General features: G+C 33.5%; 2 protein-coding genes across 6 annotated transcripts in view; both read left to right on the top strand.

Annotated features, from left to right (window-relative positions):
• Window positions 1-25,884, top strand: part of LOC118735587 (gonadotropin-releasing hormone receptor) — a 47,709-nt gene that overhangs the window by 13,368 nt on the left and 8,457 nt on the right. The window contains exon 1 of one of the 5 annotated variants that reach the window (XM_036465416.1): window positions 9,082-9,393. The exons of 1 other annotated variant lie outside the window; for it this stretch is intronic. The gene's annotated coding sequence lies outside the window, so the exon portion shown is untranslated. Of the gene's footprint in view, window positions 1-9,081; window positions 9,394-9,781; window positions 9,864-16,336; window positions 17,103-25,884 lie in introns of those variants that run through there. 3 more of the 5 variants (XM_036465417.1, XM_036465418.1, XM_036465414.1) reach the window with 3 other exon arrangements.
• The window catches only part of LOC118735590, a 76,339-nt gene continuing 60,238 nt past the window's right edge, over window positions 9,784-25,884 (top strand). The window contains exon 1 of the mRNA XM_036465423.1: window positions 9,784-9,863. The gene's annotated coding sequence lies outside the window, so the exon portion shown is untranslated. The remainder of the gene's footprint in view (window positions 9,864-25,884) is intronic.

The raw sequence follows: 25,884 nt of genomic DNA, 5'->3' as shown, positions 1-25,884 counted from the left end.
CTATCGTCCTATTCGGCCTTGTTTACTTTTGCTTGAGAAATGTTATCGCAGTCGTGAATGCGCAGTCTTGTATTCTATCATTTTTGGTCCATTATCCAGTCATATCAGTAACTACAAAAAATTAAAGTCACTCATACGCCCTGACAACATTGACCTGTCAGCAGTGCCAATCGCGGTAGGTGTGGTACAATTTATTCAAGTTTTTTACTTTGATGCAAAAAAAAATGTTTATAGCAAAATAAAATAAGAATTTAAATCTCGCTTCAACATTTAATAATAGCATTTTTTAAGCTCTTTAATTTCAATGTTTAATGACTGGCTTATCCTTTTCGATCGGCCGATGAACATGCACATGCCAGCGCCAGAATTTATGTGACTTGCCCTACCAGAATAACGGTGGCGCTTAACGACATTGGACATGACATGTGAAACATATGTATGTACAAGTGTATATTTGTATGTATGTATGTATATATGTTAGTTTGTAAATTGTTGTTATATTGGACACTGGACATTAGATATTGTCTGCGAAATTTCAATGTCAATCAACCATAGACAATAGTTGGGCCGGCAGTGGAATGCTACCAAAAGAGTAATTGGGTGAGAATGTCAACAACGTAGAGTAATATTCGCACGAAATAACAAAGTTGAGTTCTTATACGAGTATTAAACAAATAAATATTTCAACTCTTAAGTATACATACGCACACATATTGTTATATAGGTACATCCATGTCTGTATTTACATACATTTGGGATAGTGTGCCTGGATTGAATGCGCTTATCAGCAAGTGAACATCTTGCTTGCTGGCGCGCTCACTTAATCATCTAGAATGTACATACATATGTAGCTGCTTATACCACTGATGTACATATGTATGTACATAGGTATGTAATTATGTATGTTGTTTATATACATACTTAAAAAAAAAAACAGCGTTGTACACCAACGCGAAAACAAACTGATACTGAATCTAGGTTTGTAGATATATTTTTTGTAGAAATGTGTATTTTAGAATTTGTTTTGTGCAAAAACAGCGATGCGAAATTTAATATGAGCACAAAGTTGAGGGTGAGAGATGAGCAAATACTCATGAGTAGAAACCCAGGTAATATTTAGAAGATTATTTATTTGGAAGTCTCTACCTTTTAGGTAGTGAATCGGTAGCCAAACCCTATGCGGGTCCATGTGAATCAACAGAGATAGCAGCCGTGCAGCTGAACTGAAGCGAAAACGAGCCAATTTTGAAACGAATGATTTCGGGTGATAACGTGATCGATGCAGGGAAAAGCGTCACAGATGTTTTGAACTCGAACACGATTAGAGAAGAGCTTATAAAAGGAACAATAAATAGGAGAGATCTACACTGGCTTAGTTAAACCGGGCTTTGGAAAGCCAAAAGCCTACTTGAGTGGGTACAATCTGCCGGCTGGAGGGCATCTACATAACTTGAGCATCTGATCGAATGATCTCTGTCGGTTTTGCTCCTTGAGCTGACGCATAGGCAGTGCAGGCTTAGTAAGGTCAAAGGAAGAGCACATACACTCCCTAACTCTAAAAGCTCTATCAGACTTTCTGGAGATTATGGGAATCAAAGATGTGTTGTGATGAGTGGAGGGCACGATAGATTTAAATGGTGCTGTGCATAACTCTTTTCATATACATATCTATCTAAGTTTTAGACTCGTTCTATACGTGGCTCTACTTGAAAAGTAATGCAAGCATTGTTATTTATGACATGCCTTTTGCAATTCTTTTTGAAGTCTAAAAGCAGAGCTGGATAAAAAAACTATTTCATGACTACTCCAGAATATATATATAGGCAGTTCTTAATCCGTATTATCACTCACGGTTTAGCTAAAAAAAATTTTTTTACTGAAGGCGACCAGAAATACGAAAACGAACAGATATCAAGAAGAACACGGGGACGAAGGCGAAGACGAAAACAAATACGAACATAAAGACGTATACGAATATGGCGACGAAGACGTAAGAAATATGATAGGAAAACGAATACGAAGAGGAATACGAAGACCACGACCACAAAAAAGATCTAGACGAATACGAGTACGGAAGGGATTACAACGAATACAAAAAAAAAAAAAACGAATAAGAAGCTGAAGACGAGGATAAATATGAAGACGAACGAAAACAAGCACGAGTACAAATAAGACGAGGAAAACGAATAACAACACGAATACGAAGTTGAATACTAAGGTAAACACGAAAACGACGACTACGTTTAAAACTACAATTACGATTACTAATACCATTACCATTATTATTACCATTACCATTGCAATTACAACTGCAATTACCATTGCCATTACCATTATCATTACCATCAACATTGTCATTACAACTGCAATTACTATTACCGTTACCATTACCAGTACTATTCCTATTACCATTACCATTACAACTACCTTGACCAGTACCATTATCATTACCACCATTATCTCTTTATATATCTTTATACATATTTATGCATGTATATTCATTGTTATATTTAGCAATTTGTTTGACAAAAAAACCGAAAATTGAGATATATTTTATAAGCAAAAAATAAAATTCAAAAGGTAAAGATTATTTTGCAATCAATAAATAAAACTTAAAAAATAACTATAATGATTTGAATTTCTCCCAGGGACCGAAAATAACAGTTACATTTTTTCGATTTTGCAAAAGTCAAAAGACAAAACATTGTCATGGAAGAACGTTATCAATGTTCCCCTGATCCTGGGCAAGAATCCTGGATTCTTTTTATTTTTCGTAATTTTTGGTAAATAGAACTAAAAAGTCCGGAATTTTATTTTTTTAGTACGGTACTAACGGTTGAACTTGGTCAAATATTTTTTAAGGCCGAAAAAAGTCCTTTCATTACGAACCGCTTATCCAAATTAAATAAATTTTATATCAAATGAAAGAGGACTGAAATAGCTTTCAGACAGTAATTCGAAGGTTACCAACTATTTTGATAATATGTATATATATATATATTTTTAATTTGATACAAAAGAAATTCATATACCTGGCACAAGCTTTGTTCTATGGTAATTAAATAATATTTTAGACCGGGTTGACCGATTATTTTATTTGATATATATTAAAAGTCCAAAAATAACTTTTTTCTAATTGGTCCCTGTTTTTTTTTTTTTTTTAATAAAGCTTAAAAAATAAAAATCTGTGCCGCCGAAGGTAGTCCGATTAACAAGCAGTGTTTCTCTATCAAAATGGTTTTTTGAGGTGAAATTAAAAAAAAAATAATCACTAGGGGTCTTCATCAAAAGTTAAAAACTTGATAAAATGATAAATTTATCTTATTGATAAATTAACTGTCAAATTATATGGAAATCTATTTAACGAAAGTTTATCACTTTGTCAAACGATTTTGGTGGATAAATGCATAAGTTTCAGCAAAATTCAACCCGGACAGGTTGCCAGGAGGTGGCTTTTGCTATGAAGACATTAAAAGCAAATGAACATAATGGATGAGGTAAGAATGAAACATAATTAGCGCTATAAGTTAAAAAATAAACAATTTTATGCAATCATTTACCAAGGTACTTGTGGTCCCTTTATCCATTTTCTAGAGATTAAACATTTTGCTTTGTGTACGAAACGAGGTGTCAGCAGTCTGGCGATTTGTTGGACGCCAAGAAGACTCGCATTTCTAGTGCATTTTGATAGTAAATGCTGATTGGGCACTCACGAGTTCCCAAATTACATATGTACATATGTAAGTACATACATATGCATTTATGCACATACTCGTATAAACATGAGTATTTATTTGCATACATATGTGTAAAAATATATATAATAAATAAATAAAGAGGTAGACTTACTGTTAGCAGAGGAAATTGTACAAGAACCGTTACAGGTGTATTCATGGTAAAGGTAGGTGCCAATGACAATGAAAACTACATTCTATCCTTGAGCATTGATTGTGACAGTAGCGAACAGGTGACTAACGGTACAACAATTTGGACTCATTAGGCGTCTATTGTCCTGCGTTTGAATCGGCTGAGTCGCAAAAGCCAAAGGTCAAATGTAAAAGTGGCGAAAACAAATACGTATACATACATATACTACTTGTATATACCCTGCTGTGAAAAGCTGAACTATTATTTAGATATGTACAAATTCCAGTTCATAAAGTATTATTTAAGTATAGAAAACATAACAGTTCGTTATGAACTATAATTATAACAGGTCTTGGAGGTAAAGGTAAAGTAGTTAGTAGAAATTCTTGTTCGAAAACTGGTATTCAATGGGGGAGTCATACCAGTTCATCATCGCCTGTAATTATACCAGTTCTCCGTAGTTAAATGTCAAACCAACCAGTAAAAATACCACTTTATTAACTAGTATGTGCTAAAGCGACAGCCTACCATTTCGACGATTTCCAAATTGCCAACGAAAACGTGTCCACAAAGGGGTGTGCTATCACCTATGTGCTAGAAAAATTTCGGGTATGCTGTTTTGTAGCCCATTCAATTTAAGTAGAATAAAGTGCAAGCTGCAAGTGGCTACTAAACACCCCTTAATTTTTGAATTTTTTTTGTTGACAGTGTCAGGCATTTTCTTCCATACAAAGTATGATCGAAAAAATTTCTTTTGCGTACCTACATAACACATTTCCTTCTTGTGAATGAACGATGCATTTTGTTGAATGAATTTTGGTTTAAAATGAACACTTAAAATTGTTTAATAACTGTAATTCTGTATTCTGTTCTTTCTTGAATAAATTCATTAATTTTTGATTCAAAAATGTAAATATGCATTTGCAAATCCATGCTTGGAATAAAATGGGGATATTTTTTGCCTTAATTTTGACATTCGCAAAAGGGAAAAAATTCAAAAATGTGAATGCGCTTGGTTTTGATCAGTTCACATTACCGAGCGTGTACTACATATTTTTACTACTATGTATCAGTACAACTAATGTAATGTAATTTCGAATGAACTATTCATTTTACATTGAATAAGAATAAGACTATGGAGCAAAGTATTGCAATGCTATTTGTAAGCGATAAACTATTTTTCAATACGTATTAATTTGTGTACATTTACATATACATATGTATGTATGTAAGTGAATAGATTCTTGAATGAATACACTGTAGGGAAAGTCTCAAGCTTAAAAATAATACAAAAAAGCGCCGAAACACGTAAACTTAATATTGGGTCGTAGATTATGGATCCGTATATCGTTTTTCCAGATCAAGTAATTTTCTTAAGATATTTAATTTTTTATAAAACAAAAATTCAAATTTTAACAAAAAAATAACACATCTTTTGTAATTTTTTTCCATTTTGTTAAAAAATCAAGCTACTTAGAAGAAAATTGATGCATAAATGGTCAAATGAAAATGTGCAATAAATTTTCTGTAAGAAATAGGAGCAGCAAACAATGTTGCTCCTACGCTATATCGTACATGGCCACAACTACATACTCCTACATGGCGTATGAGTAACATTTTCCTTGTTAAAGTTGGATTTTTTTTGTTTTAATTCGCAATGCAATGGGTCTACAGTGTTACTTGTTTTTTTTTAATGTTATTGCTCTTAAATAAATTTATATTTAAATAGTTTTTTTGAGGAATCGGCATTGGCATCGACCAAAAATTGGGAATCGGCCGGATTATACAGTTAATTGCTTTTCTCACAAATGCCGGCTGTGGCGTTGAGTGAAGAGCAGCGATTCTGGTTCTGAGATCTCAGGTTCGAGTCCGCTGGGAGGTGATTAAAGTAAGGTAAGTCAATTATTCAATCCTTACCAACATTATAAATTCGAAAGTGCGTTTGTTTGTTTGTTACGCTTTCACGCTTTAACTCTTTCGGCTGCACTGGTTTAGAATTTGAAACACATTTGTTTGAGGTGTTGCGCGAAGGTAGGTCATTTTTCAAACCGCAAATATTTTCCTCTATTCTATGGGTAGCCAAGATTTAAATTATTTTACTTTTTATTTTTTTTTTGATATATTAGTTTTTATTTTAGTTTTTATTTATTTATATATTTTTTTATTTTTTTAATTTTTTAATATTTTCAATTTTTTTTTACGTAAAAGGCTCTTGAAATTTTCGTCGCTCAAAGAGTTCACAGCCTAACCGATCATCATGAAATTTTGTACACTGTTGTCATTTAGCTCAATATAATCTCGATTAGATAAGGGCTGTGGCACCTCCCATACAAACGGAATTTTTCACACTGCATATCTCTGGAAGTATGTATTTATGGTAAAAGACTAGAACTTGGTATGGAGATATATAAAGTCCATCCCACACTCAAGGAGAAAAATGGGCGTTATTGGAGAAAGGGGCATGGCACCCAACATACAAACAGAATTTTCGACACTGCATACCTCTGGAACTTGGTGGAGATCTATTAATAGATATAATAAAATTGTAACAGGCCGATGTCAATATAGTTGTCAAAAAAAGTTTTATGAAGGCTTACAGCTGGAAATATTTTTGTGGACGGTTGCCACATCTCTGAAAATTTGAATTTAATTTAACTGATAAGATAAATTAAATATTGCAATATGGATATCAATATAAAAAGATTCAGAAAAGTTTACTGCCGAAAATATTTTTGAGGAGGGTTGCCACCCTGTTGAATTTTTTTTTTAATTTTCAATGTCACCTATTTGAAAAATTTAATTCAGTAAAATGGACAAGATAAGCTCAATTTTACAATCTAGGTACCAATCGAAAGTATTTAAGAAATCTTTGATTTTTAAATATCTTAAACTAGCAAATACCCTTCGTAAGGCATTCAAAATCTTTTGTTTTGTTACTCCCTCTCACGAAATCTAAAGCCATTAGCTAATACTGTAATATTTTTGAAGTAGGATAGTCTTTTTAGGGAAGATAAATATACGGCATGTGAATAATTTTTGCGACAAATATTGAATTGATACACCCTTGAAGAAAGTGCGCTATATGAAGACTCGAGTTATAAAATTATAAATTAAGTTTCCAGGATAACCAGGATACTTTACCTTCATTCTAAATATCTTCAAAAATATATTCACTAACACTTAAATTCATAAAAGAATTAAGAATGCTTCATAAATAATTTTTTTTTTAATCATTTCACGACAAAAAGCTCTTTAAATCTACATATTCAAATTTTTATGAATGAGGCCATACGAGTTTTGGGAGGGACTAAGAACCAAAAAATACTTTTTAGGCGCCGCGAAACACGCCGGGTAATTTCTAGTTAAAATATAAATGAAAAATTGTACATTAACCCCTCTATTCTAACAGAGTCACAAAACTTAGCTCATCACTGTTGTGATTTGAGACGCAGTAGAAATCACAGCAGTGATGAGCTAAAGTTTGTGACTTTGTTAGAATACGACTGTTAATTTCATTTGGAAAAAAATCCTAATTAAATACACAAAAACACAAAAAAAGAATTATCTAAAACAATATTTTTTTTTTTAAATTAATACAATTTAAAAATTACAAAAAAGGCATAAATATAAAAATAGCATACATAAAAAAATATAAATCCCTTGTCTGAGAATCGAAGCCAGATCTCTCGAATGGCGCACAGGAGCTTTGACTGTCGGCCATTGCCACTGTTGCAGCGCCGCGAGCAAAATGGCATACTTAAAAGGCATAAGGTGGAGTGAATTGGCAGTGGGTGAAAATTTCTCAACTGGACCTCGGATTTCAGTTAAGTTCGAATTTTTGCGTGAAAATTTGTGGCTAGAGAAGAGGTTTATAGATGTGAAAGGGATTCTGAGATTTTTTTTGAAAAATTTAAATTTTTAAATTTTTTATAAGCAAACCAATTTTTAAACAATCTTTTTTTCAAAACTCATTTGCTTTTAAAGTATTTGACGAAAGTTGATGAAATTTTTTTTTGTAAGCGTAGTGACATTAGAGCTTTAAGAAAATATATTTTTATAATATAGATTTTTTTTTTTTAATTTAAACATAAATATTAAAGTTGCAAATAAACGGCAAAAATTTAACAATTTTTTTTCTTAGAAATATTTTCCTAATTAAATGCAGTTTTCGAAAATATAAACGAAATGGAAACCACTAATTTTTAAGGCAACTTGAATATTTATAATGTTTAAATTAAAAAAATATTCTAAATAAAAAACAAAATTTTTTTTAAGCTTTAATGTCAGTATGCTTACAAAAAAAGTTTCATCAACTTTCCTCAAATACTTTAAGAGAAAATGAGTTTTTGAAAAAAAGATTGCTTAAAAATTTGTTTGCTTATAAAAACTAGAAAAATTAAAATTTTTCAAAGAAATTCTCAGAACCCTTTTCACATCTATAAACCTCTCTACCCACAAATTTTCACGCAAAAATTCGAGCTTGACTGAAATTCGAGGTCCAGTTGAGAAATTTTCACCCCAGTGTAAACCGTCAACTGTTAAGGTGCTAATATTACTTCTACTGGCAGGGTGGTGATACATGAGCGGACAATTGACATCGCCTATGATACCGCCATTTTAAAAATACCAGTCGCTAAGATTGAAAAAGGATACAACGTGGACTAGTTGGGCTGAAACGCAATTTAGTTCACAACTAGTAGCTTTTCCTGCAGGGTATGTACACAGATGGTATCAACAAATGCGCAGCTTTGCGTGCTTATCTCTTCCGTCAAACACCATCGCAGTGTTTTTTATTATTGACATATATTGTTGCAAATTGTGGCAATTGTGGAAAGGACGGCGGCCACAGTTAGAGCAGTAGCAACAGCAGCAGCAGCAGCAGCAGCAGCAGCAGAAAGGAAAAAAGGCAACAACATCATAGGCCCACTATGCCTTTCGACTCAATTGAAAACAATTGTTTGCGCCACAGGAGGCGTTAACGCCTTCTCAGCTGACATCCCGTTTAACCCATATACCAATCAAACACCCACAATACCACAAAAACATACGCGCAAACATAAATACATGCGCAAGTGTATGAATATGAGTATGCGTACACACAGTACATACATACATATGTACATATTAGTATATTGACATGTGTGAATTGCTGCTGCGACAGCTGACAGCTTCATTCCGACTTTATTCCCAGTTTTGAATGTGATTATTTCGCAAATTCATTTCATTTTAACGTGAAACGTCTTTGAGCGCGCAACGCTTACCGCTGTTCGATCGCTGCAGAAATACATAAGTGCCTCCTAACAAATACAACAAAAAATACACTCCATCGAATTATCGCAGATACGTAATCGTGTACCGCAAAAAGCGTGGTGACCTTACGACGCGGCCTATCCGTAAGAGACGCAACGCAATTGAATTGAATTAGTGGCGCGTAGCAGGAGGAAAAGGCAAAAATAAAGAAAAAAAGTTTTTAAAAAGAATACGGTATTGCTGTATACAAACAAATAAAAATACACACAAACATATGTAGGTATAAATTAAAAAAAAAAATTTTGCAAGACGCATTTTTCTTGTTTTCCCAAACATTACGAAGAAAGCATTGTGTGTGTGGTTTATCAACTGGCTGTAGTCGTTTGGCCGGCCGGTGAATTCGTTTGTTGTTTGTGTATAGTGTTTTGATGTTATTGTAGCATTTCACCAAGTCGTACAAGTCATAATTGATACTTATCGGTGTATTTTGTTGATTGAGAGATAAATTAAATTTTAATCTTAACCCTTAGGTGATGGTAAGGAAAGTATGACAAAGAAGGTAAAATAAATAAACAAACAAACGGTTTGGTGTCAAATGGAATTACCCTTAAAAAGGGATGTGGTCTCTAGAATGACAACTACTTTATTTGTTTCCCGTTATGTTGTATAATTACCACTATATTGACTTAAATAGCATAGAGTTAATATTCTGTGATTATTATTTCGAGAAACTTTATGTAGTATGGGTAAGTAAATTAGTTAATGTAAAATACGTTTGTATGTTTATATGTCTGTAAGTATAGCGATTAAAACAACAAATTTCGCACCTAAACAACCTATATTATTTCTTCAGGAATATATAGCCACATAATCAGCCAAATTGCGTTCGTCGAAAATTAGACTAAAATGCACGACTCGACAACATTGGCATTGCCTATTAAGTGCTGCCAAGTTTTCCCCATTTTAATACACTAGTGGAATCGAATTTTTAGGCAATGCTATGTGCTTTTCGATACGACTCGACTCTCGAAAAAAAAACGACTTGCATTCGAGACGACACTCGCAATGAGGCTGAATATAACTTTACAGCTCTGAAAAAAAAAACTGGACGAACGTTTTAACAACTCCCAACAAAACGGGCGAAAACGCTGGATTTGAACATATTCAGAAAAAATGGCTTTTTTCAGTCAGTAAGCTGGCTAAGGGCCTTAAATTAGTTAACAGTCCGTGGGGTTGATATTCAGGGTAAACCTTTAGCCAAAGGCTTATAAGAAAAATATAATTCGAGGGTTAACAGGTTGCAATCAAAAAAAGAAGGAAAGGAAAGAAGCAAAATGCTACTGACGAGGCACGGTTCTCACCATAAGTCCTGCTTATCGTTTAGACCTGATGAAGCAGTGAACTTTGTAACAAAGCCGCCTCCCGAAGGGCAAGAAGAAACCCCAGTAGTGGAATCCCGAGATTTCAGTACTGAGAAACACAGCAGGAGGCTCTGCAATCAAGCTAAGCGAATAAGTCTTTGGCAACCCAACAAAGACGCACTCGAAGTTATCAAGAAGGTCATAAAGAGGGCGAAACGAGAATTTTGTCAAAACTTCTGCAAGAACAAGAGAAGAGCCCTCTGAAGCCAAAAGGCTGAGGAAAGTTCTGTCGAAATTTTCTTCAAGTATAAACTCTATGCAGAAGCCTAAGGGTGACTGGACGTCATCATCATGTAACGAAATGCTGAAGGTCCTTATGAGCACTCACTTCTCGGGCTGCTCGGAGGACACCTCTGGAAGTTCACCCGGTCCTAGTACTTACTCGTCGTCGGAATTTTTCCCGTTGAACCACAGGAAGCTAAGGACATACTGTGTCCTCTGCTTTCTCAGATTTTTACAGCCTGCCTAACCCTAACTAACATGCAATAAGAGTCGAGAAAAGCGAAAGTTGTATTCTTACCTAAAGGAGGCATGGCTACTCATGTGAAACCGAAGAATTTCCGGCCTATAAGCCTAACTCTTTCTTAAAACTATAGAGAGGCTCATTGACGAATATATTCACGACAACCTCTCCTCGAATCAGCATGGATATTCCAAGGGAAAATCCATGGATATCGCACTTCAAGAAATCGTATCAACGATTGAAAAAGGATTGGCCATAAAGGAATACACGCTCGGAGTTTTTCTTGATATCGAGGGTGCTTTCAACAATGTATATGTCTGCTGTTAACTCCTCCTTAAAGGCAGGGGTGCAGCGGTGTCTGGTGGTGGTGGATTTTGTAGGGCTCCTTTTCACAAAGAAAACTATTGCATCATGATGAATTGGGATGGTTCCATTACAAAGCATGGGACCAGTTTCACTTCCCAAAGGGGCGTAGTCACCCCTGCACTCTGGAATCTAACCGTTAACGCCCTACTTCTTATCCTAAAGGACACCGATTGTCAAGTCATAGCGTACGCTAATGACAGAGCAATCGTGGCAGCGCGCAAACAGCTGCAGGTCCTGAGTGAATTATTGCAAAACGCACTCAGTCTGGTAAATATCTGGTCCAAGGAATATAGACTTAGTGTCAATCCTACCAAGACAGAAATAGTACTTCTCACAAGGATGTATAAAATTTCTATATTCAAACATCCCACCCTGAACGGAGGTATTTAGTCTCTCAACCGAGATTAAATATCTCGGAGTTATTCTAGACAAGAAAGTAGACTGGAAGCGGAACTTTGAATACCGCTCCAGGAAGGCCAATACGGCCCTGTATGCCTGTAAGACGGCTATAGGCAAAAAGGGGGAATCAAACCACATATAGTACACTGGATGTACACGGCCGTGATAAGAAAAATCCTTTTCTATGGGGTCACCTTATGGTGGCCGGCGCTAAACAACAGTCTCTCCAGAGCCAAGGTGCAGATCGGTGCAGAGGACGGCTGCCGGGCTCGTTACGGGAGCACTGCCCCGCTAAATCCACCAAATCTCTGGAAATAATGTTCAATCCGTTCGGGCGGACTGCAGTGCGGCCAGCTTAAATACGATCCAACCGTGGAGAGACCTCAGATTCGGACACGCAAAAGTACTTGAAACTCTACCGAAAAATCTAATCAGTTAACACAAGTTCTCTATAAGAATCCTAGAGAGGAACGAATGGGAAGACTTTAACCCAGGGTCTACCGCTATATATACAGATGGTTCCAAGCTTAACAAAAGAGTGTGTAGCCGGATTTACTCTGAAAACGCTAAACCTCAGTTTTCGCATACCGGAGAATTGTAGCGTTTTTCAAGCAAAGCTAAATGCCATAATGGAGGCGGCTCGGTGGCTCATAGCCCCAGGAGTACGAGGATTGAAATTAATAGTTAAAATATGTATGTCGTAAATAACCTAAATGTTTATGAATGAATTGTTAATCAATCGAAATAACGCTAACCACATCGTTATTCGAAAAACTTGGTGCGACAGTTATTATTTTACACGCTGTATATAAGCAAATCTTACGAGCTGTTTTTTTTAGTGTCACTTTCTTCTCTCGCCAGAAAAAAAAACTCTAAAGCATTCTTCTTGCATATATTTCAATCAATGCAGTTCAAAAAAAAAAAAAACAAGTACAACAGAAAATTAATCAAGTATTTGAACAATTTCTATTCTATATTCTTCTTGCCACAACGCTATTTCCCAACTGAAGCCCTATATGCAGCTCTCAAGAAAACGGTCAAGAAAAAATTTCCATTATTTCGCGCGTGTGTCCAAGGAATTTTGACATTTTTGATACCTCACAGCCTGTTGCCTCACTCTTTCCTCAAGAAATTATGGAACGAGCATATATTTCTGGTGCAAACCTGGGTTGCCTTGTGCTCTTTTTTCACAAAAAAACTTTAGAAAACCGTAGTAGAAAGCGTAGTAAATTTCTTAAGAACTGCGTACTGCCTTAAGGAAATTTGACTCAAGAAAATTTCTTAGCGATTTCTTGTACGTCATTTTATATGGAGTTTTTGCTTTTCTTGAGAGCTGCATACAGGCCTTGAATGTGAAATAACACAAATTTGCTTTATTGCATTTCTCGTTGAGCAATCCAACCAAAATCTTTTAGGTTTGGCCATGGGGTACCTAGTCGTGTGCCCTCGTTAACCACTGAACCAGCCTTTTTAGGCTCTTTCTCTAAGCTTAACGATGTCAATGCCATCCAACCACGCCAGCAGCATTGCGATCTTCATACAGGGTTTAACTACATTGCATTTGAGTATGGAGAGGCAACTATCTGGAAGTATTTTACATAAAAAATTTACTAAGTATTGCCCGGTTTGAAGCTACAGTTAAAGAAAACACATGAAAAGGCACGATTTTTTTTTAAATCGAAAAAATGTAAATATTTCAAAAACGGTGACACTTTTACCTGAAAATTTTTTGTTTATCAGTGAGCTCACCCCCCCACCTACCATCCCCTAAAGTTTGGCACGTTACTTCTGGGACATCCTGTATATGTACATAGGTACGGCGATTCAAATGACCAATTGTAGGAATCAATCATTTTTGACTTAGATGAATTTTGATCAGAACTTTTTTCATCATATAACGAAGTTTGCCAAGGGAAATAAATTTAAATAGTCTTCAAAAGTTATGAAAATTTCATAATTTTAGGTTTATTTTCTTAATAAATTTTAGCTTGCAAGTTTATTTTTTTAATATCTTAAAAACTATTAAAATTACAAAAATGGCTCTCGTCTCATTATAGGGTATAAGAGAATTCAAAAAAAAAAATCAGAATTTTTTAATTTAAAAAAATCGTAAAACCACAAACTTATAAAAATTTCTGGCTATTCTCTTTTTATACAGTAACTCAAACTGACCTTAAAAGATCTGCAATTTTCATGAAGTTGTTTGTTTTAAGGATAGCATTTTTGAACTTTGAATTTTTTTTTTGTAAACTCTCAATAAAGTTATGTTAAACAATTTGTATTTAATTTAAATTTATTTTTGATTTAGTTTGCCATACAATTATTTTTTTCAAAGTTTAAAAACTCATATCTTAAAAAGAAACACCTTCTGAAAATTGTTTTACGATTCTTTAAATTTCTACAATCTCATCTCTAATTTATTTTTATTTATCGACTTTTTATGAAATTTATTTTTTAGGTATCCTCTATAATTAATTGACTCACAAAAAAGTTTGAAGAAGTCATATAAAAGTACATAAGTCGAATTGCCTAAACCCTCGTTTGGTTTCAAATGGCTCCGAGCGTCCTTTTTTTCAGTGGGTAGAGCTCAACGTCATTGTACAAGGCTGTATGAATTTTGTATGGATTCGAAATTTAAGCTAGACTTCGTAGAACAAGCGATAGATATTAAAAGCTATTTCAAAAACTACAAATTGGTCTAGAAATATAGGCGCTGAAAATTTGTAAAAGCTACTTTCTAATCCCATTGCAAATATGTACGAACAAAATTGGCACGCCAGTATGAAATGGTATTCTAGAGAATCGCTTCAGCAATTTCACTCAGATTTTGAATACTGCTCTAAAGAAGGTCTACGAAGTTGCAATGACCGATTTTTTGTTCGCTAAATTTATATAAATGCACCACTGCCGCTAGTAGCTACAACGGCCCACAGCCAGCAGCGTAAGCGGCTGCTATCAGTGATAATTCAATATTTTGGCGTGGTACGCGGTCATTATTGCTGTTGCAGTGCTTTCCACATTATCGTGTGCGACTAGTCTGTCTATTTATTTTGTTTTGTCTTTTTTATACTTCGATTTATTTGAGCATTTTTTTTTTGGAAATGATTTAATTTCGCAAAACTAGTCAAGCAGGAAATTTTAAACTATGTAAATGTGGTGCGCGGTATCATCGACTACATTCATATTCGCCAAATCAGTGCGATGTGTAGAAATCGAACTTTGAGCAATTATTGTATAAATAAATAAAGGCAAACGTGGCGTAATGCAAAAGAAGAAATATGTACATTAGGACGGGTCAATTTGTATGAGGGATTTTTGTGACTATGCGCATATAGCACAGAAGGATTCTACGTGTAATTCTAATAAAATTTTCCGAAGAAATCATGGGTATAAAATCAATTTGGATTTTGCCATATTGCGACATATTGCGAACATATGTAGGTTTCTTAGCATTTTGCTGTAGTGTCTTAAAGAAGTGCTAGTAAACTTTGTATAAAACTATGATAGAAGGGTTCTTTGTTAGGAAAAGTCCATTTATGCACTTATCTTTTTCTTAAAACTGCCACCAGAGGGCGCAATAGTGAAACTTTTCACTTTTTTTTTTACGAAAACTATTTTCGAAATTTGGCATATTCTAAAATGATTTTAGACCCCCCCTGCAAGAACAGTGACTATCATTTGACAAATCATTTGACAAATCATTTGAGTGGCAAGACTGATAGAGATTTCTGTCACTGGCTACCTACAAGTTTCTATCAAATTCTAAAGGGCAGTGTGAAGAATCTGATGTAAACACTTGTGTCCGTCTTCCTCCAACTTATGGCCTTATTTAATGGTCTCTTTTTAACCAACGCAAAATTTGCAAATGTGTTAGTAAGATAAATGAGAATGTGTTAGTTTCCATCACACAATTCTTGTAGGGATAGTTTCTTCGCCAAATTTGCTTAAAATTATACGTAAAATGCTACTATCCAATAAGCGCATAGTGAAAAAATACCCGCCCCAATGTACATACATACCTATATACATAGATTTCTAGTTGGCACAACAATTTTATAGCTTTTTATTTTTTTACTTCGCTCTGCCACTGCCTGTCAGCCAACCAACTCCTGTTTTCGCTTTGTTATTGCTGTTTTGATTATAAGTATTTTTGTTATTTACTTTTTTGTTGCTGTTTATAACATTTTTACTGCGCGGGCGGGTATTTTGTAGGGTCAAGTGAGGTGAGTGTTCGATGTCTTATCAGCAACAGCACAGCAGCAGCAGCAGCAGTAGCAGCAGCAGCAGCAGTAGCAGCAGCAGCAGCAGTAGCAGCGGCAGCGACCAGTGGCTACTGGAAAACATTACCCAATGATGCTAATACACACAAACAATACCAAATACATACATACATACTTAAATATGTAAGTGCGAGCGAGTACATATTTACATACAAATGAAACCCAAGCGTAGAGCACACAAAACCAGCACTGTGTACTTGAAACTAAGAATGTATTTATTTCGTACAAAAATCAGCTACTAAGTAATCAAATAAGTCAAAGAGTCAATTTGCCAATGTCCGTTGATTAGCCTATACTCACTCGTCCGTCGTTCGTCGTCTGTCGTACTTCAAGCACGAGCGAAAAATCCGCATAGCATAGATTATCATTTAGTTGTTTTCCAGCGTAAACAATTGGTCGAGGACTCGTGTTGTTGTTGGTATTGTTAATTGATCTCATACAAGTGTTTACTGCCTTTGATGCTGCCTTTGCTGCTGATGTTGCCGCTAGTGTTATATACAAAGTGTTTATGATACATTAATAGCTCTTAACGCTGGCAGCATCGTTGACTGCCGTTTGTTGCTGCTATCGGCAGGCGATTGCTTTCATTTATTTAGTTAGTTGTTCACTCGTGCACGGCGTAAGATGTGGTGCGGCGTATGGCATGTCTGCTGCGTTTTATAAATAAATACATACATATATACGAGTAACTGTAAGCGGTTTACAGGATATCATAAGCGTGATTAAAGAGTTAGCATATACAATACATGCACATAATATGTACATACGCATAGATAAGTATGCACGTGAATTTGTACAAAGTATGAGCGGTATACAGTGAACTTTATATGTTACTCATACGCCCCGTCGACTTGTTAAGTGGTTTCAACGCAATTAGACAATGATAGTAGCGACGCTGATTCGGTCAAGGTCAGCTGCATTACGGTTCATTCCGCGTTGTGTTTTTCTTTTTTACTTTCTTTGAAGTAATACATATCTTCGCTTAATTAATTTCAATAACATACAAAAGACTTCCGAGTGATAAGGCGGCTACGCTTGAATTCCTTGGAGCGATAAGTGAGTTTTTGATAAAATATTTACTTATATTTTTAAATGGTACTATTAAGGAAGATTAAGAAAGTAATTTTTCTCACAATTTATATTTGAGAAAAGTTCAAAACACACGAAATAATCAATATACTCACGAAACTATGGGCCAAATATAGGAAAACTGAGTCTCTTGTTTCACTTTGTCGTCGGAATTTTTTAAAAAGACTTTGAAATTTTAAAGATATAATTAATTCAAAACATACTTTTAAAAAATCAGTGCAATGTAAATTAACCAAATGAAAGAGAAAATTTATAGAATTAAAAAGAAAAATCAAGTTTTTTGGTTTAAAAGAACGGAATAGGCATTGAAAATGCCCTTTTAGTTAATTTTATTTTTTTAAGTGCTCAAGTATTTTATTAGTCCCTAAATATAATAAACAAAAATTCCAAATTCAAGGATAAATATTTAAAAGAATATTTTCCATACCCATTTGTTCTTATGCAAAAAAAGTTCATTTTCTTTTAATTCCACAGAATCTTCTCTTTTATTTGATACCCACATTGTTATTCGACATTGTACTGATGCCTGGTTGCACTATGGTCATTCAATGTAAAAGAGGAAAACGACATAAAATTGAATATGCCATAATTATCGCTATTTCAGTAGTAACCTCTTTTTAAATGACTACATTTCATTAATCTGTTGAAAAAAAATAAAAAAATAATAAAAATAAGTTGTAATTTTTGTCTATGAAAACTTTTGTTTCAGGCATAATTACTTTACACCAGTTACAAGGAAATGTCCCACCAGTCGCAACTTTAAATATTTTTTTTAATATTTCTATGAAGATTATATAAAACAAATTTTTATTGAAAACGAAATCATATAAATAATTCACATTTTACAACACAAAAACATCGTTCGTGAAGATTAATTATTTTCGCTAAAATTCATCTATGAGTGCACGAGAGTAAAATAGAGTTATTTTCAATGTTTCAACAGTCACATTCATTCAAATGATAGTTATGTAAAACTAAGAAATCGTTTGGTATTTTTATTAAAGCCGTTTTATACATTAGTTGTATAAGTTCCGATGCCATAGTTAAAATTCACAGTTGATCACATTCTCGTGTAAAATGTCACACCATTCACAATGGAATGGCCCACTAATCAATTTTAAATTTTATCAGACTGTTGAAATTTAAAATGACAAACTTTCCGAACAAAATTGTGTAATTTTTAGTTTAAGCAGACTGATAAATTTAAAATTGATAGGTGCAACTGGGCATGCATTTTTTAAATAATACAAAAAAATCCTGATTTCAGAGAAAAAACTAAAAATGAAATTTTACTATCCGTACTTTTTCTCCAGGTTCTGTCCTTTGACTTTATTTATTTTTCTAAAAATCTATTTTGTCCTTTATTTCAAATCTTGATCTTTAAAAGTTTTTTTTTTTTGATACCATGCCAATGCATTTAATATATATATTACAGCCTGATAAATACGAACATTGCAGAAAGAGCTCTATGCTGGAAGCTCTAAGCATGGAAAGCTCAAAGATGATGCCACTGCGGTAGAAGTCATAAGAAGATAAACCTTTACGCTCTCCATATATTCCCACTAAACAGTGTCCGTTGATGAAACCAGCCCACCTGTGGTTGGCTTTTTGAAACAGATGAAATGAAAACAGATCTGTGCCATAGTTCGTTTGGGGATAGTTTTCTTTCCGGCATATTGGGCAGATTTGATTGACTTAGGATTTCTCCTTTCCTTGGCAGCTTGGAAGGCACCGCAATACCCCCGTAGACGCAGGTTTATGCGTAGAAGTGTGCTATTATTTAGTTTGGAGTAATCGATGAAGATTGAAATGGGAGCAGAGTCATGTTTTTTACACTCTACATTCGCTCCTAACGAGGATTCTTATCGAGAACTTATTGTCAAAGCAGAACCGAGGACTAGCATAACCTATCTAGATATACATACATAGTATCAAGTCATGATTCAATAATACAAGGTTCGATAAACTGACAGTTGTCTCTCTCGCACCGCTCCCTTAGCAGTGGCACCGTGTTGCTTCTTTGCACATTTACATGAAAACAGTGTAGCTTTGGTGTGAAATAAAAGAATCAGCGTTTGTGCAATATGTTTATTTGTATATGCATATGAAGCATAAATAACTGATGAAAACATAAATTGGATGTTTACATCAATCTTATAGTAGTCTTATTTTAATTTTGAGTCATTTTACAGTTTTTATACAGCTAAATAGCATATAAATTACGTAATTCACATAGATACTTCAATATTACGTTCCAAATTTCGTTTAAAATGCCAGATTTCCTGCAAATACATTAGAATTTACAAAAGGAATTTCACTATTATTTGCCTACTTTGCGTACTTTTCTACTACCATTTTCGCAACAAGAGATTTCATTCCTCCCCTTTTCTCCGTCCTTCGTAAATGCAACCTTTTGCAAGGGAGTGTCAAACCAGCACAAGTAAGATGTTTACATAGCATAATTTCGGCAAGACTGAAATTTATAACAAGAAGGACAGATAGCGTTTGGGAGCTTTTCTGGAGGTGGAAAGCAAGACGCCGTTTTCACATCGCTCCTGGCCATGCCATCATCATCAAAATGATAGAATACATCCACGGTTCCATATTTTCGTGTACGTTTTTACACATTCCAAAGAAAAATTACTCATTTGGGAGAATTTTTTACTCATTCGGAAGAATTGTCGACCTTAAAGTAAGGAAAGTTTTTCTTTGATCCAGAGATGGATTTTTGATTCAGTGTGTGGGGTATCATTTAATGCCAAAATTTATCATTAAAAGTTTTTGTCATTTAATGCCAAGTAGAAATCAGGCATGTCGAGCCCTAACCGCCAAAATAACGTAAGCGAAATTTTTTTCAAAATTTTATTTTTGATGCACAAATGCATCTTGATACTCTGGGAATATTTCAGCATCAAAAACAAAATTTTGAAAAAAAAATGTCGCTTACGTTATTTTGGCGGTTAGGGCTCGATATGCTGTAGATAGAACAAATTAAGAGAGTTGAAGTTGTATTTTTGGGGTTCAATTTGAATCCGTTAAATATTTGTTCACCAGTGCAAATATTTGTATTTCTAAATTTCGTGATGTAAACACGAATGCCAAAATGAAGAGAAAAGAAATTTAGCTACTGAAATGGAATAAATCACAAGAAATTTATTTACACTCCATGAATCAGAATTTTTTTTTCGGTCAACGACATCAGCAAATGAAAGAGCTTATTGGTGGAGAAATATTTTTATTTGGTTTTTATGCGCAAAAGAATTTCTCTAATAAATATTTTTGTTTTTTAATTTTCTAGCTTTCGATTATGTTTTTTGTTTTTTTTTTTTAATAGGAGAAACAAGAACTCGTACTGCGCGCGGAATGTATGTAATTGATTTCCAAGTAAAAAAAATTAACGTCTGCCGGCATTCGATTCAATTTATAGCTTACTTTTACTTTTTCTATACCTCCAATCTCCGACTGGAGGACTGTATAATGTCGGAATTATCAGAGTAATTTTCGAAGAAAATGGTAGTTCCGATCTCCTTGAACTCACTGGTTCAAAATCTAACTTGGTTCCAAGTCTTGGCCATGTGGAAGAACGTGAAGTTTGTCCCTGTATAGGGGAGTCTTTGCTCTTATTCGTTGTTGTCGTAGTGTTTTACTAAACCCGGCCTGAGTAGATGAATTGAGTAAGTGTTGTCGTCAAGTTTATGTAATCGTGGGTCCAGCAATGGTCAATTTAAATGGAATTTTACCATAGCGAGATGGTTATTAGAAGAGTTAGTTTGAGTGGACATATGAAGAAGTAGTTAGTATCGTGCGGGGCATCTTCACATATTGGACGAATGTACATAGATTGGTAATGTCGAAGTTAATTCTGGGCACACAGGTAGGAAATTAGTCTTCTAACGGACATAGAGGCGTCAAATCCCAACAGAAACTGCTTAATCATAATATAATGCTATCTATTTAGCAGAGTTTGGACATGTAAGTGATACCCAGAAGTCACCAGAAGGTATCGCGAGGCAGTTTAGAGAGAGTTTACGACAGGGTACCCGAAGGTCACACAAGCGGCTAGCAATTTGAAGAATTTGTTGCGGCTCTGCAGTCTATTTTCGATTGCGGTTGCGGAGAAGGGAAGTAAGCTGCAAAAGCAAAACCTTAAAATGTTTGGCTTATTAGCTTGACCACATTCGTCCAGGACTAGCCTGTGAGACAGTCATTCCCTTTGAAATACGGATGAAGGAAGTGATCTATTTGGCTTAGAAAGTTGAACCTCCTGTGTTACCATTAAAAAGCATTGAGAGTGTTGATACCAAATTTCCATAATCGGCTCATTATCGGCCTTATTTTCTGAAAAAAATACCGAGCTTCACTCCTGCCAGCTAACATTGCCGGCTCATCTTCTTTTCTTTTCAATGAAAAAAAAAAATGTATTCTCTCCATTCTCTTTCCCGATATCGCTATTAGATCGCTTGCATCGCAACTGACTGCAGCGTGCCTTTGTATGCTGCATATTTCTCTGCAGCAGCGGCATGGCACTCTTCTCCTTCGGATTCAACGTTACTTTCCACGTGCCTTAATTTTCAAGAAATGTTCCCCACGTATCAACACCAACAACTTACTATATGTGTATGTGTTTGTAAAAATATGCCATACATACATACATTGCACATATTTTGCTACTACACATAAAGCCTGATTATGGCAACTTAATTCAACTTAACGGAATGTAGAACTTAGAGAATCAAAATGAAACAGATTTCGACGTGGCATTAAGTTACGTTAAGTTTCGGCTATTCAATTATAAGCAACACCCATTTAACAGAATTTTTAAGAGAGAGCCGTAAGTTACGTTAAGTTGCCATAATCAGACCAATACTCACAAAAATTCAAACACTATCACTGAACCAAATTTTTTGCCTCCTATTAAGTGCTGCCTATTTCAATAAATATTGTCCATTAGTAAATAAGCAATTTACAAATTTATTTGTGCAAACAAGAAACAATTCGTACAACAGTATATTTACATACATACATACATATGCACATAAATAGTTGTCGCTTAGCAGCTATTTTTAATCTTTTGTGTACGCAAACTCTTTTATTTTTTGTTTGTGTACATTATCCGTTCACGCTATTTCCTTTTCTAATTGATATTGAAATTTTAATTTGTTGTTAATCGAATTATATAATTTTCACACATAAATATGTATTTATGAGTTTGCGTTGTATTCTCAATGCATATTCAAAAATCTTGTCTGGCTAATTAAATAGAGGAATTTGTATCCTGGTTTCCGTGGGTCTGGACCGTTCGGATTGTATGTTTTTTTTTTTTTTTGTATAGCGTAAACTAAATTTTTATAAATAACCACTCAAATTAAATAATAAAAAAATAAATAGTCAAAACTTGCCAATATAGGATGACGTTACTATTATGTCGGGCACTATATGTATACCTAATAAAACTCATATATGTACATATATTTTATTAGGGTTTCCACCTATGCGAAAAGTCCTATATATATTTTAAAACTAAAGCTTTCTTAAAACTCATTGGTTTATCCCTCGTACTTAAATATTTTATACAGTTATAAGTTATTTATACACAAGTTGTATAACTTGTAAAAATTCGACTTTTCAAACAGGTGGCATCCCTCTACTAGAGTATTTTCAAACTAAAATCATCTTAAATCTTTTTCGTCTGATATTGTGATACATATTTCGATTAATTTGAACTTTAATTTTTGGTACAGTTAACACTCCTTTTTAAGATATTTTAAAACTAAAACCTTAAAGATCTGACATCAAATGGTTATTCTGTTTTGCTTTGCTGTTCAATGCAACATTAAAAAGTACTAATTTAATATATGAATCGGTTAATTACCAAATTTGATGCCGTTCAACAGAGCTCCTTTAAACGAACCCTTCCATATAGTTTTTAAGGAGGGTTTTCTGAATTTTTGGAAGTTGCAGGTTATATCCGCCCGCAGGTTTTTAAAGACCTTCCCGATACAACGCATCCCGGCCATTTAAAAGTGAGTAAAGTCGGTCCCGTTATCTGAGCGTTGGTGATCAATTGCGCTATATGATAACTTGGCCCATTTATGAGTAGAACAATTCGGAGCTCTGGTATTTCTCGACTTGGGGACCCAAAGAAGCGAAGCTAAGACATCTATATTGCGTGGTTTGTCTCATCTGCCCTTTAAAATTTATTCAAAATTATTTTGATTAACTTGCAAAAAAACTTTCCGGCTCTTTGATTTTGAAAATAAAGTTACAAAATGTCTTCCAAAGATATTAAAATCTAGTAATTAAGTTTTTAATAAAATGGCAAAAATTAACCTTGTAAGAAAATTAGCAATGAGCAAAATGTGAAAAATAATCGAAATCTAATTCGATCAGAAAAATCTAAAATAAAGAAAAATTCGCCACCTAAACTTTTGTCTCGATTAAAAAAAAAAACAAAAACTTTTTTAATTTTTTCCACAAACATGTAATTTTGATAAAAAAAAACATTTTTTCTGAATCTAATTAGGAACTTCGTCCCATCTTTTTGAAAAAAAATTAATTAACGTACAGCCGGTTTCACCAGCAATTTAAATGGAAAATGATTTTTTATTTTTTGTAAATTTCCATATAAAATTTGATAAATTAAAATAATTTTCCACTTAAATTGCTTTCGTTAAATTGGCTGTAACAAAGAGAATATTCCGAACTTGTTTACCCAAACAAACACTTTTTTGTCTTTCAAAGATTGTTAAAAGAAAATCATTGCGATAAAAAAGATTGTCAAAGAAAATTTTCAAACATACATATTTAAAAAGCGAAAAAAACTTAGAGTTTGCTAATCTATTTGTTTAGCTTTTTGATAACACCTTTAAAATTTTCTTAAATCTTTTATTTACAACAATATCGAATCACAATAAAAAAATTAGAAAAAGTTTTAGAAATCGAATGGCCTTCTTCATGAAAATTAAAATGGATTTAAAGAGCTTTATAAAGTGCGATTCTCATAGAAATTTTGGATTTATAACGCATTTAAAGTCTACTAATATTTTATTTTTGTGTTAATTTGTTGAGTAATTTGATCCCTTAGGACAAAATCGTGCCGAATTGATTAAAAAAAATAAAAATTGAGTTTTCTAGTTTTCTTTAAAAAAAATCCAAAAAAAAAATTTCCAAAAAATACACATAAAAAGTCAATAAAAAAGTTGTTTGTATTTCTAATTTTCTTTTATGTATATTAAAAAATTCTTTCACTCAAGAACTTAATACCGATATTAAAAAAAAATACCGAAAGTTTTATTAGGTATACAATTTTTTCCTAAAAAAACATATACACGCATACGTAATACCAATATAAAAATTACGAAATATTTCATAAACTTTTCTTTGATTTTTCACTGAAAATTTCTCTTCAAAATTTTGTATCAATATGTTTTTAAAATTGTTTTTATAGTTTTTTGTTAGTTTTGGCTTAATAATAATTATATACAATATGAAAATTTTATTAAGCTTCAAGCCGTTTTACAATTTAATTTAATGCAATATTTTACACATGGTAGAAATTGTAGCCGCCGCTATTTCGGAGATCACCACAACTGCTCAGACTTTTTCATAGAGTTCACTATGATTTGAACCAGCAACTCCAGCGCACAAGCCGGTGGTCATCCAAATGTTTAACTTTAAGGTGTGCTCGTCTTTAAGGTCACCATTTTTTTGTTATTTCGGCCTAATATAATTCTACTATGTGTAAATTATTGTTGTTTTTTCACATAATTTTTAATGTAAAACGGTCTCAAGCTCAGTAAAATATTTGTACATATTTTTTTTCTAATTTTCGTTTAACCAAAAAAGAACATTAACAAATAATAAAAAAAAATGCTATATATTTCTGAATCATTTTTCCAGTCTCTTTTCCACAACTTTTCTTCTACCGATATTTAAAAATTAATCTATGTACTACATTTTTTTAAATCCTTTCCCAAAATACGTAATCCAAAAAAAGAATATTACAAACTTTTTCTGAATAAATTTTTTAAGGTTTAAAATATTTTTTTTTTTACATTTTTAAATCTGTTTTTTGGTTGATACAATTTCTTTCCTAAAGAAGCGAAAAAATGTATTAAAAGTTTTCTTAAATTTTTTTTTAACACGTATGTAATACCAAAAATAAGGTATTAACTTTTTTAAATCAATTTTTTTTATAATACTTTCCCCTACAAATTTGTTGTACCAATGTTTTTGAATTTTTTTTTGCGAAAAATTTTTCCAAGTGTTTTTCTTTTTAACCAGATACTCCCATTATTTAAGAAAAAAAAAAACAATCCTCAGCCACACAATAAGGTCACTATAATACTCGTATTTAAACTCTCGTCTACGAAAAATACAAAAAGAAAATAATTTTGACAAATATCTAAAAGAAAAAATCCGTCAAAGTTGAATATTGAACCACTTTATTATGGTTTTACTCTGCCTGGAAATATGTATGTAGTTCATTTGACGGCAATACTGTCGCAAACAACATTTGCATGCCCGCAGGGTGTTTAAAAAATATTCGAAGTTACATTCTTGCACTACGTCAAAGAAAACGATGAATAAACAATTTATAAATATATATAATCAAAGATCTAAAATTGCTTTATTTATACCAAAAATACGATTTGAAATAAATTTAATGCAAATAAATTTTTAATCTGCACTACCTCCTGCGCACAACAACACAAACGCAGGCAGCTTTCAACACACTAACGCAAATTAA

This window comes from Rhagoletis pomonella, unplaced genomic scaffold, assembly GCF_013731165.1.
Source record: "Rhagoletis pomonella isolate Grant_MI unplaced genomic scaffold, Rhpom_1.0 Rhpom_scaffold_00003, whole genome shotgun sequence".
In the NCBI taxonomy this organism is placed as follows: Eukaryota; Metazoa; Arthropoda; class Insecta; order Diptera; family Tephritidae; genus Rhagoletis; species Rhagoletis pomonella.
The sequence above is the reverse complement of the archived record's forward strand: the minus strand, read 5'-3'. Positions and strand labels throughout refer to the sequence as shown.